The sequence below is a fragment of the Lissotriton vulgaris genome, chromosome 7, assembly GCF_964263255.1.
Source record: "Lissotriton vulgaris chromosome 7, aLisVul1.2, whole genome shotgun sequence".
In the NCBI taxonomy this organism is placed as follows: Eukaryota; Metazoa; Chordata; class Amphibia; order Caudata; family Salamandridae; genus Lissotriton; species Lissotriton vulgaris.
In genome coordinates, this window is record NC_141695.1 from 1,776,497,415 (window position 1) to 1,776,510,732 (window position 13,318).

Here is a 13,318-nt window from a genome sequence, read left to right on the forward strand (position 1 = left end):
GGTTTGGGAAGCCCAAACCCCAAGCAGCCTGTGCTCTAAAGATCACCTCTCTACACTCTCCGAGTGCTGCATGGGGCCCTTTTGCACTTTTCCTGCTCAACGCGTTGTCCGGTCGCTTGCCCATTGGCTAGTGGCCTCTGTGACGACGAAACCTCAAAACTACACTGCTGGTCTGGTTGTTCCAGACTGGCCCCAGCTCCCCTGAAAAGGAGCCATCGATCTGACCCTCCCGGTCCGATCAAGAAGCCATCTTCGTATCCTGCATGGGTTGCCTTTGCCAAGGCTTGTTGACTTCGAATCGAGTACCGACACCGCCGACATCAAGAGCCTTTGTGGACCAGCTCGTGCTCACCAGCTGGTCATCCTCGATCCTTCCTGGTCCACGTGGCAGCGGAGACAAACACCTCAACATCACCTGATTGCAACCCGACATCGCCTGGTTCCTTCCTGATTCCTCGCTGGTCACTGGCTAGTGACCTGATCTTTGTTCCCTCTGCTTTCAGGTACTCTACATCTTCGATCCACCCTTGGATAAAACCGGACTCTTCTCTCCTGGCCGCCTGAAGCATCTTTATCTCCAGGCTCCATAGAACTTCACGACAAAACCCGACACACTTTGGCACCTATGCACCCGCTTCCTGTGGGTGAGGTAACGAACTAAATCCGGTGCTCCTATAGTGGTTTACACCTCTAGTGTCCTAGTTTTAAGTGACTAAGTTCTAGTCCAGTCGGAAGTCTCCGAAACCTATAACTTTCTGATTTTTACGCACCATTGACTTGTATGGTAAACGCGGTTGCCTATAGACTCTGCACCCATATCCTGTGGGCCTCTCCCGACCTAACCTTCGTTAGTCCAGTGTAGGCCCAGTGATTCCCTAGGCTTATTCATTGTTCGTGACGTGGTACTTATACCACTTTCTTAATATATGGTTTGAGTGGCCACCCTACCTATCCAAAATTGTGCAACTTATTGTATGTTATACGGTGTTCTTTGTTTAACGCTTGTGCTCCTGTGCTCATAAAGAGTTAAGGGGATTATTCTAGAAATAAATACATATATTTTATAATATGTAACTTGTGTGGTGTACTTTCATTTGGTATTAAAAGGGATAGCATATGGTAAAACAGCTGGCTTCACATGCCCTCTTGAATTTAGCCTAAGACTGCTTTTGTCCATGCTACCATTAGGATAGCTGGTCTATAAGGTTGACTTACAACCAATCACTATAAGGGTCGTTTGGACTGGTGCAAGGTGCTCACTAGAATAGTGAACATCATATACCAGGCCAACTTCTCACAGAAGGGGACTACAAGATGTAGTATTCATGTCATCTATATCAGTAGGCATTTTTAAGAGCGCTTGGTGATATGGAGAAACACAAACTCAGGATTCAGACGTAACACAGTGGTTAGTGTTAGCTTTGCTAATAAGAATTTATTTTTATGCAAACAAACCCTTTTTTAGTAACATTAGGATAATGAAAGACCTAGAAAAAAACATAACGTTCTAACCTGTACCAGGTAGCTTGCATGCAGCTACTGTGTTAGATACACTTGTAATTTATGAACTGCACAGTAACAGAAGGACCTCTGTGACAAAAGCAGTAACCCACTAAGCTATGCACATAAAATGTTGGGGCATATTACCAAGGGGGTTAATCTCCGCTTTTTTGGCTTTAAAAGCCAAGAAAGCGGAGATAAAATTATGTCCCTATTACCTAGTTGTCGCTAACACCAGTTAGCGACAGCTAGTAGGAGATAGCGACCATCTTGGGCCCCGCTTTGCATGTCAGTGATATTTATCACTAATGACATGCAAAGTGGGCGTGTCAAGATGTTAGCGACTGGAAACAGTCGCTAACATCGCTATCTCCTATTACCAACTTTTGGAGATATTCGCGCTAAGCGGGAATATCTCCAAAAGCTAACACCTGCCCTGAGCAGTTCTTAGCCATGTTATCCAATGGGAGGTGGATAACATGGCTAAGAGCATTAGCTCGGTAATGCCTGAATATCGCTGACTTTTCAGCGATATTCATGCATTTCGGCCGATTTTTATCGCTTAGGAGATAAACCTTGATAATAGCAAGGTTCCTAAGCGATAAAAATCGCCGCAGCTCGGCGATAAAAATATCGCCGCTAAACCAACATAGCGATAATTATCGCTAGTTGTTGGTAATATGCCCCGCTGTTCTGTAATCTGCACAGTACATGTTATTTCCAGCAGGCCTATGAACCCTCGGTGCTGCTACCTTCAGTGAGTCAAAACTGCGATCTTTCTCCAGGAAAAACATTACTCATTAGAGTTATCTTGAAACTTCTGGATGTAGAGGGGATCTGCAGTTGATGTTTTTAAAATGACTGTACTGCTACAAAACGGGCCTCCATTCTGTCCGCCTGCACCCCATGAAGACATCTGTGCTAAACTAACTGTATAGAAATACACAAAACCCGCAGGGAGGAGATCTTAGCTCGATTAAGATAGCCCCTGGGTGATTGCACTTACTGCTGATGACTGCGGTTATCCTGCATGGATGTATGACGTTACAACGCATACTATTACAACTACCTACCGTTACAACGCGACCATTACAACGCATACCATTACAACGCATAGCGCTTTGAGGTGCTGGATAGTGGTAAGTATAATTTACTATTCTAACTCCAGTCCCCGTGGACCCTAGGGAAGGTGTTGGATAGTAAATTATACTTATTCCCTATCCTAGAGCGCCCCCCAGCGCAATGCGTTGTAATGGTATGCGTTGTAAAAGTCGCGTTGTAATGGTAGTGCGGAGTAAAAGATGCGTTGTAACGGGTGTATACCTCCTGCATACCACAAGAAATGCCCCATAAGATAACTTAGTGGGAACATGCACGAGGTGCAGAGCTCAGCAGTCGCCTACTGGTCAAAGGCTCAAATGATGTGAGATAGACCAATAGGTGCATTGTTTACATTTTATAAAATAATTACCAATGTTATTAATCAATGCGGATATGTCTCCTTATCGTAAGGCAACATGCTTACTATTAATTTGCATAGAAACGTTTCCATGAAAATACATCAAATATGAAAACAAGCTCACACACATTCATCAAATTATGTCACAAATGAATTGATTTGTGCAGAAACGAATCGTTCTGGCTAACATAATATAATCTTTTGTCTTTTCTACAGTGTCATATGCAGATGACACTCAGGTGTTGATTACCTGCAGTTTGGACTTTCTTGATACTCGTGCCAGATTCCAGGATTGTATGATTGCGATAAAGGACTGGATGAGTACCAACAAACTCCAACTGAATTGCAGCAAGACTGAAATAATGCTGTTTGGTAAGGCCAAGCAGATATGGACACAAGATTGGTGGCCGCAAGAAATGGGACTCTGTCCAGAGCCTAAAGAAGTGGTACGCGACCTGGGAATCATGATTGAACCCACTCTTTCCATGAAGTCCCACGTCAATCTGGTGTCTCGTACCTGCTATGGCATTTTGAGCAGGTTGCGTAAAATATTTAAATGGCTCCCCCTTGAATCTCGGAAACCCCTGATTCAGGGGCTCATTATCAGTCCTCTAGACTATGGTAATGCCTTGTTCGCCTCTATAAATGAGGGTCTGTTGGCCAAGTTACAAACTGTGCAGAACACCGCAGCTCGCTTGGTGCTTGGCCTGTCCCCCAGGTCACCATCTTTGCCCAGTCTCAGGGAACTACATTGGCTCCCTGTGCGCCGAAGAAGCCATTTCAAGATACTGAGTATCGTCCATAAACTTCTTACAGGAATCGGTCCGTCCTACCTCGCAAAAAAACTCATCTGGTATACTCCTTCCAGAGACTTAAGATCCAGCTCTTAACTTCTCCTGGTTTAGCCTAGGGCCAGGACCACGAGAAACGGATGTCAGGCTTTCTATTACATTGCCCCTCTACTCTGGAACAAACTGCCTCCCCATTTGTCGTCCATATCCAACCACTTGGCCTTTCGGAGGGGCCTAAAAACATGGCTCTTCCCAAACTAACCAGTGTCATCCTCTTTAATTCATGGTTGTTGTCTCTGTCTGCCTAGCGCCTTGAGACCTTTCTGGTGAATCGTGCGCTATATAAGAACTTATGACTTATGACTTATGACTTGTGAAAAACAGAATGAAGGCAAAACGACACAATTTTCACAGAAACACATTGGTTCAGTTCGCTTTTGTCTGTATTCGCTGAACCCAGATTTACACATTTGTGAAAATTATAAAACCTATTTTGGGCATTCCTAACTTCAACATACCCAATATAAAAAATTCCCCACCCCCACAACAGACCATGAGAATTTCGTTTCACCGCAGGGCTGAACGGCTTTCCTCATTCTCCCACATTCGTCAACCTTCCCTCCCAAACCAGCCACTGACCTCTCATTTATCGTTTCCATTCAAGGGAAAACGATGCGATTTTGGGGAGAAGTTGACCTTTTGTAGACTGGAGTGACAAGGTGTATGCAGCGCACACCACAAATCAAAATGAACGGCCTCATACCGCTACACAAACCGCAGAAGGAGCAGAAAAACCAAAGGGAAGGTTTCAGGAAAAACATTGTCTACAAAATACAAACAGGTCTCAGTTTGTCTGCACTACCGTCCATGGCTCACCGCTGCTGGTAGTAACTTAGCTTTACCCTCCTCCGTCACAAAGTTGCACCAGTCTCTGCCCAGCCATCAGAATAGTTGGACCCCTGGGACCGAAGCCGTATGCCGGATGCTCCTGGCAGAGATACCAGAACCCTCCAAAAACTGCAGGCTCCCATCCCTGCCCCCAGCTGGACTCCTGCTCTACCTCATCCTTTTCCAGTCGGAAGAACCCAGCCTGCCTGAGACCACAAACTTCCTTGACCCTTCTTTCAGCCGCACTTCCTGCAGCTTGGATCGCATGGCCTGACCCCAGCGCCATAAAATTCCTGCAGGGCCGGGCTATAACACTTCAGTTCAGCAGCGTGACCCCTGCAGGGTTCTAACACCAGCATCTTGGCGCGACCCGCCTGGCCCCTGTGTGTGAGAATGATACATATTCCATGTAGGAATAGCTTTCCATCTGTCCATTGTTTGCGCTGCTTGCGCACTTTTATTTGGCACCAGTGTTCCATGCCAAGGCACGTCATGCCGTTTAGGGTGACTTTAGTTGGCGTGGTTTTGTGTTGATACGAAGCAGGGGCGGATTGGCAAGGCGGGCATTCGGGAATGGGCCGAAGGGCCGGTGCCTCAGTGCCATCTGTGGGCCGTTTTGTTCTCCCCTGTCCCAGTCCTCAGAGAGTGGACTAGGAAAGGGGAGAAAAAACAAGCATTTACAATGCAACAGTCTCGCCTTTGCAAAAGTTAGAGCTATTGGCATTGTAAATGACAATTTTTTTATGTATGTGTTTGTTTTGAAAACAGATAAATAAATGGCATTGTCATTTATAATGTTAATAGCTTAATCTCTCGCAAATGTGAGACCTATTGCATGTGCAACCACACACACACACACACACAGAGCCACACAAAGAGCACACACACACACACACACATAGATGTGGTGGAAGTGGATCTGGTGGATGTGGGGGTGTTGGATGTGTTGGTGGTGGATGATGTGGTGGTGGTGGATGTGGTGGTGGTGGATGTGGTGGTGGTGGGTGTGGTGGTTGATGTGGTGGATGTGGTGGATGTGGTGGTAGTGGATGTGGTGGGGGTGGATGTGGGGGTGGTGGATGTGGATGTGGTGGTGGTGGATGTGGTGGTGGTGGATGTGGTGGTGGTGGATGTGGTGGTGGTGGATGTGGTGGTGGATGTGGTGGGTGTGGTGGTGGATGTGGTGGCGGTGGATGTGGTGGTGGATGTGGTGGTGGTGGTGGATGTGGTGGTGGTGGTGGATGTGGTGGTGGTGGATGTGGTGGTGGTGGATGTGGTAGTGGTGGATGTGGTAGTGGTGGATGTGGTAGTGGTGGATGTGGTGGTGGATGTGGTGGTGGTGGATGTGGTGGTGGTGGTGGATGTGGTGGTGGTGGTGGATGTGGTGATGGTGGTGGATGTGGTGGTGGTGGTGGATGTGGTGGTGGTGGTGGATGTGGTGGACGTGGTGGTGGTAGATGTGGTGGTGGTGGATGTGGTAGTGGATGTGGTGGATGTAGTGGATGTGGTGGATGTAGTGGATGTGGTGGATGTGGTGGATGTGGTAGATGTGGTGGATATGGTGGTGGTGGATGTGGTGATGGTGTTGGATGTGGTGGTGGATGTGGTGGTGGTGGATGTAGTGGATGTGGATGTGGTGGTGGATGTGGTGGTGGATGTGGGGGTGGTGGATGTGGTGGGGGTGGACGTGGTGGTGGTGGACGTGGTGGTGGTGGACGTGGTGGTGGTGTATGTGGTGGTGGATGTGGTGGTGGCTGTGGTGGATGTGGTGGTGGATGTGGTGGTGGATGTGGTGGTGGTGGTGGATGTGGTGGTGGTGGTGGATGTGGTGGTGCTTTTAATTACTTAAAGTCCCGCCATACATTGACAACAATGTGCGTGTCGAGTGGGATGTCCGCTGAAAGTTTACTTCCCAGACTATTAACAATAACAGAGCCTGTCGCCCTCATTGAAATAGGCACGTGCTAGTGGCAGTAACAAAGCCACCTGTCCGTAAACACTGAAAGGACCTGGTTTAAAACCCAATCCATATTTAACCTCCCAGACACCTACAGCCACCAAACATGCAATATTTACAGCAGCCTATTTTTCCATGATCTCAAGGGAGGGTTTGCCACAGAAAAGATTGTTTGTTTTCCCTATTGGTTTTTACTGGGTTGAGCAGTGAGCTAAGATGGGCCAAACGAGAAATACAAACGCCATTAGGAACAGCTGGTTGTTGAAAAATAACTTCGCTCTGCAAAAAAAACACAAGACTTTTAATTTTCACAGCTGTGAGAGCAGGGTGGAGCTCGCCGCTGATCTTGAGGTAAAACCAATGGAGCTGACGAGACCAGGCAGTGAGTGCTCAGCACTTCGAGCCGAGCTAGCCGCACACTACTCTTGGGGTGAAAGCACAGAGGATGACAAGAGCGGGTGCCTATAAAATGAAGACATCCATCAAGCAGAGACTGTGCTCACGAAAATGTATACTTACTCGTGCCAGCCTGGCAGACTGAAGGCTCTGGGGCAGGGATCCTCCAGGGGCCAGGACTCTCGCAGATCACCCCGACCGTGCCACTTGCAGAGTCTGGACACCTAACTCCCCGGTTAAGTTGGTCCGTGTAAGCAACCGAGAGGAGGGGAGAGTCGTGGCTGCCTGCAGCCAGCATTGCTCTGCTGTTACTGCCCGAGCTCAGGTTTCCCGCAGCCTACCTGCCTGCTGCAGGAGCTTTCACAGGACACAACCTGCAAAAACTTGTTTAGAGTGGCGCTGAAGAGGGGGCGCATAGTAATGCGGGCTGCACAACTCTTACTGCGTTCACTCGTGGTGCCTTGGCGGGGCTTGCTGGGCTTGCTTGTGTGCTTCCCAGAGAGACAGGAGATTGGGAAACACGCGCGCGCGGCCGGCGCCGATCGCTTTCCAGAGCGTGCGCGTGACATCTCCTGTCTCCTGGGAAGCAGACCCGGCAACAATAGTATCGCGCCTGCGCGATGGCATATGGCTTTGCCATATGCATCGCAGGCGCGAGACCAAAAAACGGCCCACAGAGTGCACGGAGACAGACAGTGAAAATGAAAGCAGCCTCGCTGTGCGGCCGGACAGCGATTGTCAGCTGTGGCCTCTCCTTCACCCCTGCCCTGCCAAGCAATCAAGCTGAGGCTAGGCTGTGGAGGGGTGATTGTTTGCAATAATCAGCCTCCCTGGGGGCCAGGTGATTCTCAGGCCTTTGAGCCATTTTCACCTCGGCCCCCCTGGTGCCCATGCAGCCCAGAAACGGTGTTAGTCTTAGCACCTCGCCCACAGCCCTTCACATTCAGGGCATTGTGGACGAGGAAGAATGGGTCTTGCTGTGGGGGCCAGGTGATGTTTGGAATTTTTTTTATTTTATTTATTTATGTATGCGATTTATATAGCACGGACTTTACCCGAAGGTGTCAGAGCGCTTCACACAAGGAACAGCAATAATACATGAGGAGAAAAATTACAAGTGGACAAATTACAAAAGCAAACATTAAGTTACATGAATCAAAAGTGACAATAGTGAGCAACCAAAATACATGAGGTAGCAATCGGTACATTACAGGAGGAAAAAGTGATATGTGTGCAGGTTTCAAAAGTGTACAAAGTACAAGTAGAGGTATAATACTGCAATAAATGGCAGACACTCCAGCACAAGAACAAACGTTACGTAGGCAATGGTGGCACTTGTGCAAGTATCTAAAGCAAAATAAAGTGAGAGGTAGCATACAGTGTGATACCAGAGAAAAGTGACGTGTGCAAGTTACAAAAGGGTACCATACACAGGTACAAGGGTAATACTACAGTAAATGGTAAACACTCAAACTGCCAGAACACACTGGGAAGGCACTTCCCATGCACCAGCTTCACCTCAGCCTCCCCCTGGCTACCTGGCTACCTTGGATGACCCAGAAAGCTGTGTTTTGTGCTCCCCTGCCAGGACATTTTCCTGAGGCCTGGAGGGCTGATTAATTTACTAATTGCAGGGGCCTTACCTGTTCATGTGTTCCTGAGCTGAAGGTCTGGGGAGGGCTAAGTAGGTTAGTAATAGCAGGGGCTTTGCTGCTTTTCAGGTGCTCCTGTGCTGGAGGGCTGGAATAATTTTGTGACAGAAAGGGGCCTTGCTATTTTTTTTAGTTGCTCAGCATGTAGGCCATTGGCACCTTGGCCCTGTGTCCTGTGCAAGAACAGTATCCTCCCACTTTCATTCCTTGTCTGTGCAAATAGTGTTTCATGAAAGGGAAAGCCCCTTGAATATGGGCCACGCCCCTTAAATATGGGCCACGCCTCTTGAATGTGGGCCACTTTTTTCGTCAGTGCCCGGGCCGAATTGTGATCCCAATCCGACCCTGATACGAAGGGAGTTTGCTGTTCTCCTTTCTTTTTACTCCCACTTTTTGCATGAGTAACCCTAGAAGCCGCAGTTACTGGCAAACCTCGGGAGGATGAAAGGCAGTCAGCACAATAATCCGCACAGCAGGTCACCAACCCACTCATCTAAGCGACCCCTAACCTCTGTATCTTTGGCGGGCTCCTTCCTATGAGAAATATCAAATATTACATTATCGCAGCTCTTCAGGAGGAAACGAAAAATGTAATGGAGGAAACAAACTGTAAAATGTAATTGCGCCGCGTAAATCCCACTGCATAAAAACCTTAATCGGATTATGTAAACCGCCGGATCCCGCCAGAGTGTCACAACAGTAAGTGACAGTAACACCCATAGTTAGTGCCTAGAGTCAGTTGCGGCTCGTGGGGGGGGGGGGGGGGGGGGGGGGGCGGAGGAGGGGGGTATCGCGCGGGGGTGGGGGCCGGGGAGGAGGGGACGTTTTAAAATAAATTAAAAATGTATCCTACCTGCGCAGGTCCGCGCCGCCTCGGGTCCGTTCGTTGGCACCTACACACCACCCGCATCACTGGCAAGTCACGTGGCAACCCCTCTCAACCCCTCTCAGCCAATCCTGGCTCTGTTCCAGCACCAGGATTGACTTAGAGCAGGGTTATGCTCTGCCCGCCTGCCCATTAGGAGATCGACCCTCGCTCTCCTAATGAGCATGCCCAAGACAGAGCGGACACTAGTGAGCATGAGTGCACACGGCGGAAAAATAAGCCCTCCGTCCCCACTCATGCTCACTTGCCACTTGTACTGCTGCCTGCCCCGTGCTTGTCAGTCAACATGACGTCAGACCGCCAACCTCTTCAGACTCTGAAGGGGTGGGCGGTCCGACGTCATGCTGACAAACAGACATGATTGTCAGACTCAGTTCTCCTTCCTCGTCTCTAGATTAGATGCTGACGGAACTGCGGGTGCGGCGGCTTGTGGGGCAACGCCCCAACGCCCCCAATGGCTGCACCGCCACTGGTATTCTGTGAGCCCACTTCTTGCATTTCCGCTTGAGGCTCCTTTGTGATCCCTTGTCCGTCAACTGGTGGGTCCCCACGAAGGTAACTCTTCTGTTTCTTGGTCTTCCCTGGTTGCTTCAAATGTGCCCAGACTACCTAACATGTGGTGAGTCCCTCAGACCTTGCTGGTCTGCACCAAAGCCTATCTCTGCTTTCTGCATGGGTGCTGTTGCCAAGGCTTGTTGGGTCCAATCGAGAAACCGACACCACAGCACTCGACATCCTTTGTGGGACAGCTCGAATCCAGATCCTGGTTGTTGTCGACACCTCCTGGTCCTCGTGGCTGAAGAGTCAAGCTTCACCTTCTTCATCTGAAATCACCTGACACCGATGGGCATTCGACTATCGTGGTCACTGGCTAATGACCCAGACTCTGTCCCCTCTGCTTTCAGGTTCTTCTCATCTTTGATCCAGGCTTGGATTACCCCGGATACTTTCCACTTGGGCGCCAGCAGCACTTTGCAGCAGATGGCCATTGAAAACGGCGACAAAACCCGACACCAAAAGACACCTATGCACCCGGCTTCGCTGGGAGAGGTTACTCGAGTACTTCAGTGCTCCCATGGGTGTTGACTCTAGAACCTCCTAGTTCTAATGGGGTTTGCTCCAAGTCCTCTTCTAAGTGTCCTTTAACTTTAAAATTCCAACCGCAACTTTCCCCATAGAAGTTAATGGTGATTTGCTGCGGTGTTTAGACACTGCACGCGTCCCCCGTGGGTCCCCTGTGTCCTTACCTTGGGTGGTTTCTGGTGGCCCCAGTGGTTCTACAGGCTCTAGGCTCTGTCTCTATGCAAGTTGTGGTTCTTATACCACTTTCTTAATATATGGTTTGGTACGCCCCTAGGGCTCAACGTATATGGTGCTACTTTACTGTGTGTTATTAAGTTTACTGAATGTACTTTTGCCTCCAGTTTCATATAGGGACTTGAGGGATGTGTTCAAATTAAATACATATATTTTATACATATGTCTGGTGTGGTTCTTCTTTCATTTTGTCATGCACGAGATTATAGGCTGGTAAAACAAGCAGCTTTACACTCCTTCAAGACTTAGCCTGAAGGCTGCTCTCCACAGCTACCACTAGGATAGCTTTTCATAAAGGTTGTCTTTAATCTACCATCAATAAGGGTCAATTAGACTAGTGCGAGATGCCCACTAGAATAGTGGACATCATATGCCAGGCCAACTTCTCACACTAGGGACTTATAAGGGTACCCCAGTAACCAAACTGGAGTGTACCTATAGTACATGCAATCATTTTAGAGAGGAAGCAGCTAGGCTGGGGTCCTGGATAGCAGGATCCCAGCCAGACTAAATTAAAAAAACTGTGAAACATCAGCAAAAAGTGGGGGTAACCATAAGAGCAGATCCTACTTTCCTACAGATAAGATTGTGCGGGTCCCTAGATCAAGTTCCAACAGTGGTTACTTTGTTACTTTGCCCAGTGAGTCCGGATGCCGAGGTGACTTGGCTGTTCCTGGTACTGAACGGGATCCGAAGGACCTGTCAAACTTGCAGCACTTGACAAAACCACCCTTGTAGATGGAGTTCCACCCTACCCACGAAGAGAGGAGGCCTGTGTAGCCCCAGGGCCCGGGTTCAAGAGTTGGATTTCTTCTACCTTGCACGGCGGCTCTGGGTGCAGCGGAAGCTGGTAACTGTCAATCACCGGGGCAGCTCGCGAAAAAGATGCTTTACCACACACTCGACGACGCCACCTTCAGGATGCAGGAACAGAGCAGCAGGGTGACTTCCGACACTGGTCGCGGTGAGTTGCTCTTGGGCTGGAGATGTCGGCTGGCCATCACCAAGCCTTGTATGTGGCAAATGTAGTCAATGGTTACTTCGGCGGCTGGAGGTCGGCAGGAGTGGAGTAGCAGCTTGAAATTTTGTGGAATCTTAGCCACCACTCTGGACTTGTAGGACACCACTTCTCTTTGGGCTCACTCTCCGCCGGCCAGCAGGACGCAATTCTTGTCACACAGCATGTCAATTTTCCTGTAGCTTGCAGGGGTCTGGACCCACCAACCCAAGGGAGTCTGCGTTTGTTTCTGGCATCCACTGGAGTCCCTCTTTCTGTAATTCAATAGTTATCCTGTGTGCAGAGGTGTCACCTCCTGCTCAAACAGGTCCTTTGTCTCTGACCTTGGGGAGCGGCACACACTTCTTGCTGGGAGCAGTGAGCTTTTGCCACGGACGCAGGTCGAACACAGGGTTTCAGTATATGGTCTCTTCAGGGTACTTGAGGGTTCTCTGTCTGAGTTGGGGCAGACTCCAAGGTCCTGTTGTCGGTGACAGCATCTTCTTTGGGTCTCTTCTTCGATTCAAAGTCAGAACTTAAGTTCTCGTGCCAGAGGAGCCCTTTAAATCATAGTTTGGGGGGCGTTTAGGGCATGAAGGACAGTGGGCAATGGGCTACTGGTCCCTGCTGCTAACCCGCCCCTATACTGACAATATCTTCTGGGTGTACGTCACTGTGCTACCTCGAATACTTTAGTTTAGGGTCTTTCAACTTGGCAGAACCCTTCATTGGCTGTACAGACGTCCTAGCCCATCCTAAAGGTGTTGCTAGTCTTTTGGAGAGGTACAACTCCTGAGTAACTAATTTTCCTGCCTGCTGAGCTGCAGGGCTGGAAGGACTTTATCCTTGACTAGCAGCCCGTCCCGACGTTGTCCAGGTATGAATTGCTGCCGGCCAGTAGTATATTGTTTTGTAGGATTTCGTTTTGACAGCATTTTTTATCTGTGACAGGCCTGTGAAACGCTCCGATTAACAGTGCACTGCTGATGCACTTAAGAGTGCGCGTTCAGTACTGTGTGAACTCGAGTTTCCCTACTTTATTTTTCCTTGCAATATTATATAGCGCTAACTCGACAAAATGGCATGAGCACAATTTACATTACAGAAGAACACATTCATTTGTGGTAGGCACGGGGAGACAAAGCGATTTGCCTGGAATCACAGGATGTTGAGCTGATGCCGAGATTCGGACGTAGCTCCCCAGCTCTAAAGTTCGCAATTCTAGAACTTGTGGCGGGAGGTGTGTCTAAAAGTGTATGTCGGTGCTGGCCATCAATGAGAGAGACCTGTGCATTTTTCAAATCGGTGGTGAAAAAATATGAGTATGTTGCTGGAGATGTGGGCCGCCGTGCCACCAATGTACTTCCAGAGGGATGGTAAACACCCTTTATTCCTCAACTTTCTTTCCGCATACCATCACTCCGCATACTTTCATTACGAAAGTATCATGACTCCGCAATGCCATTATAACGCAT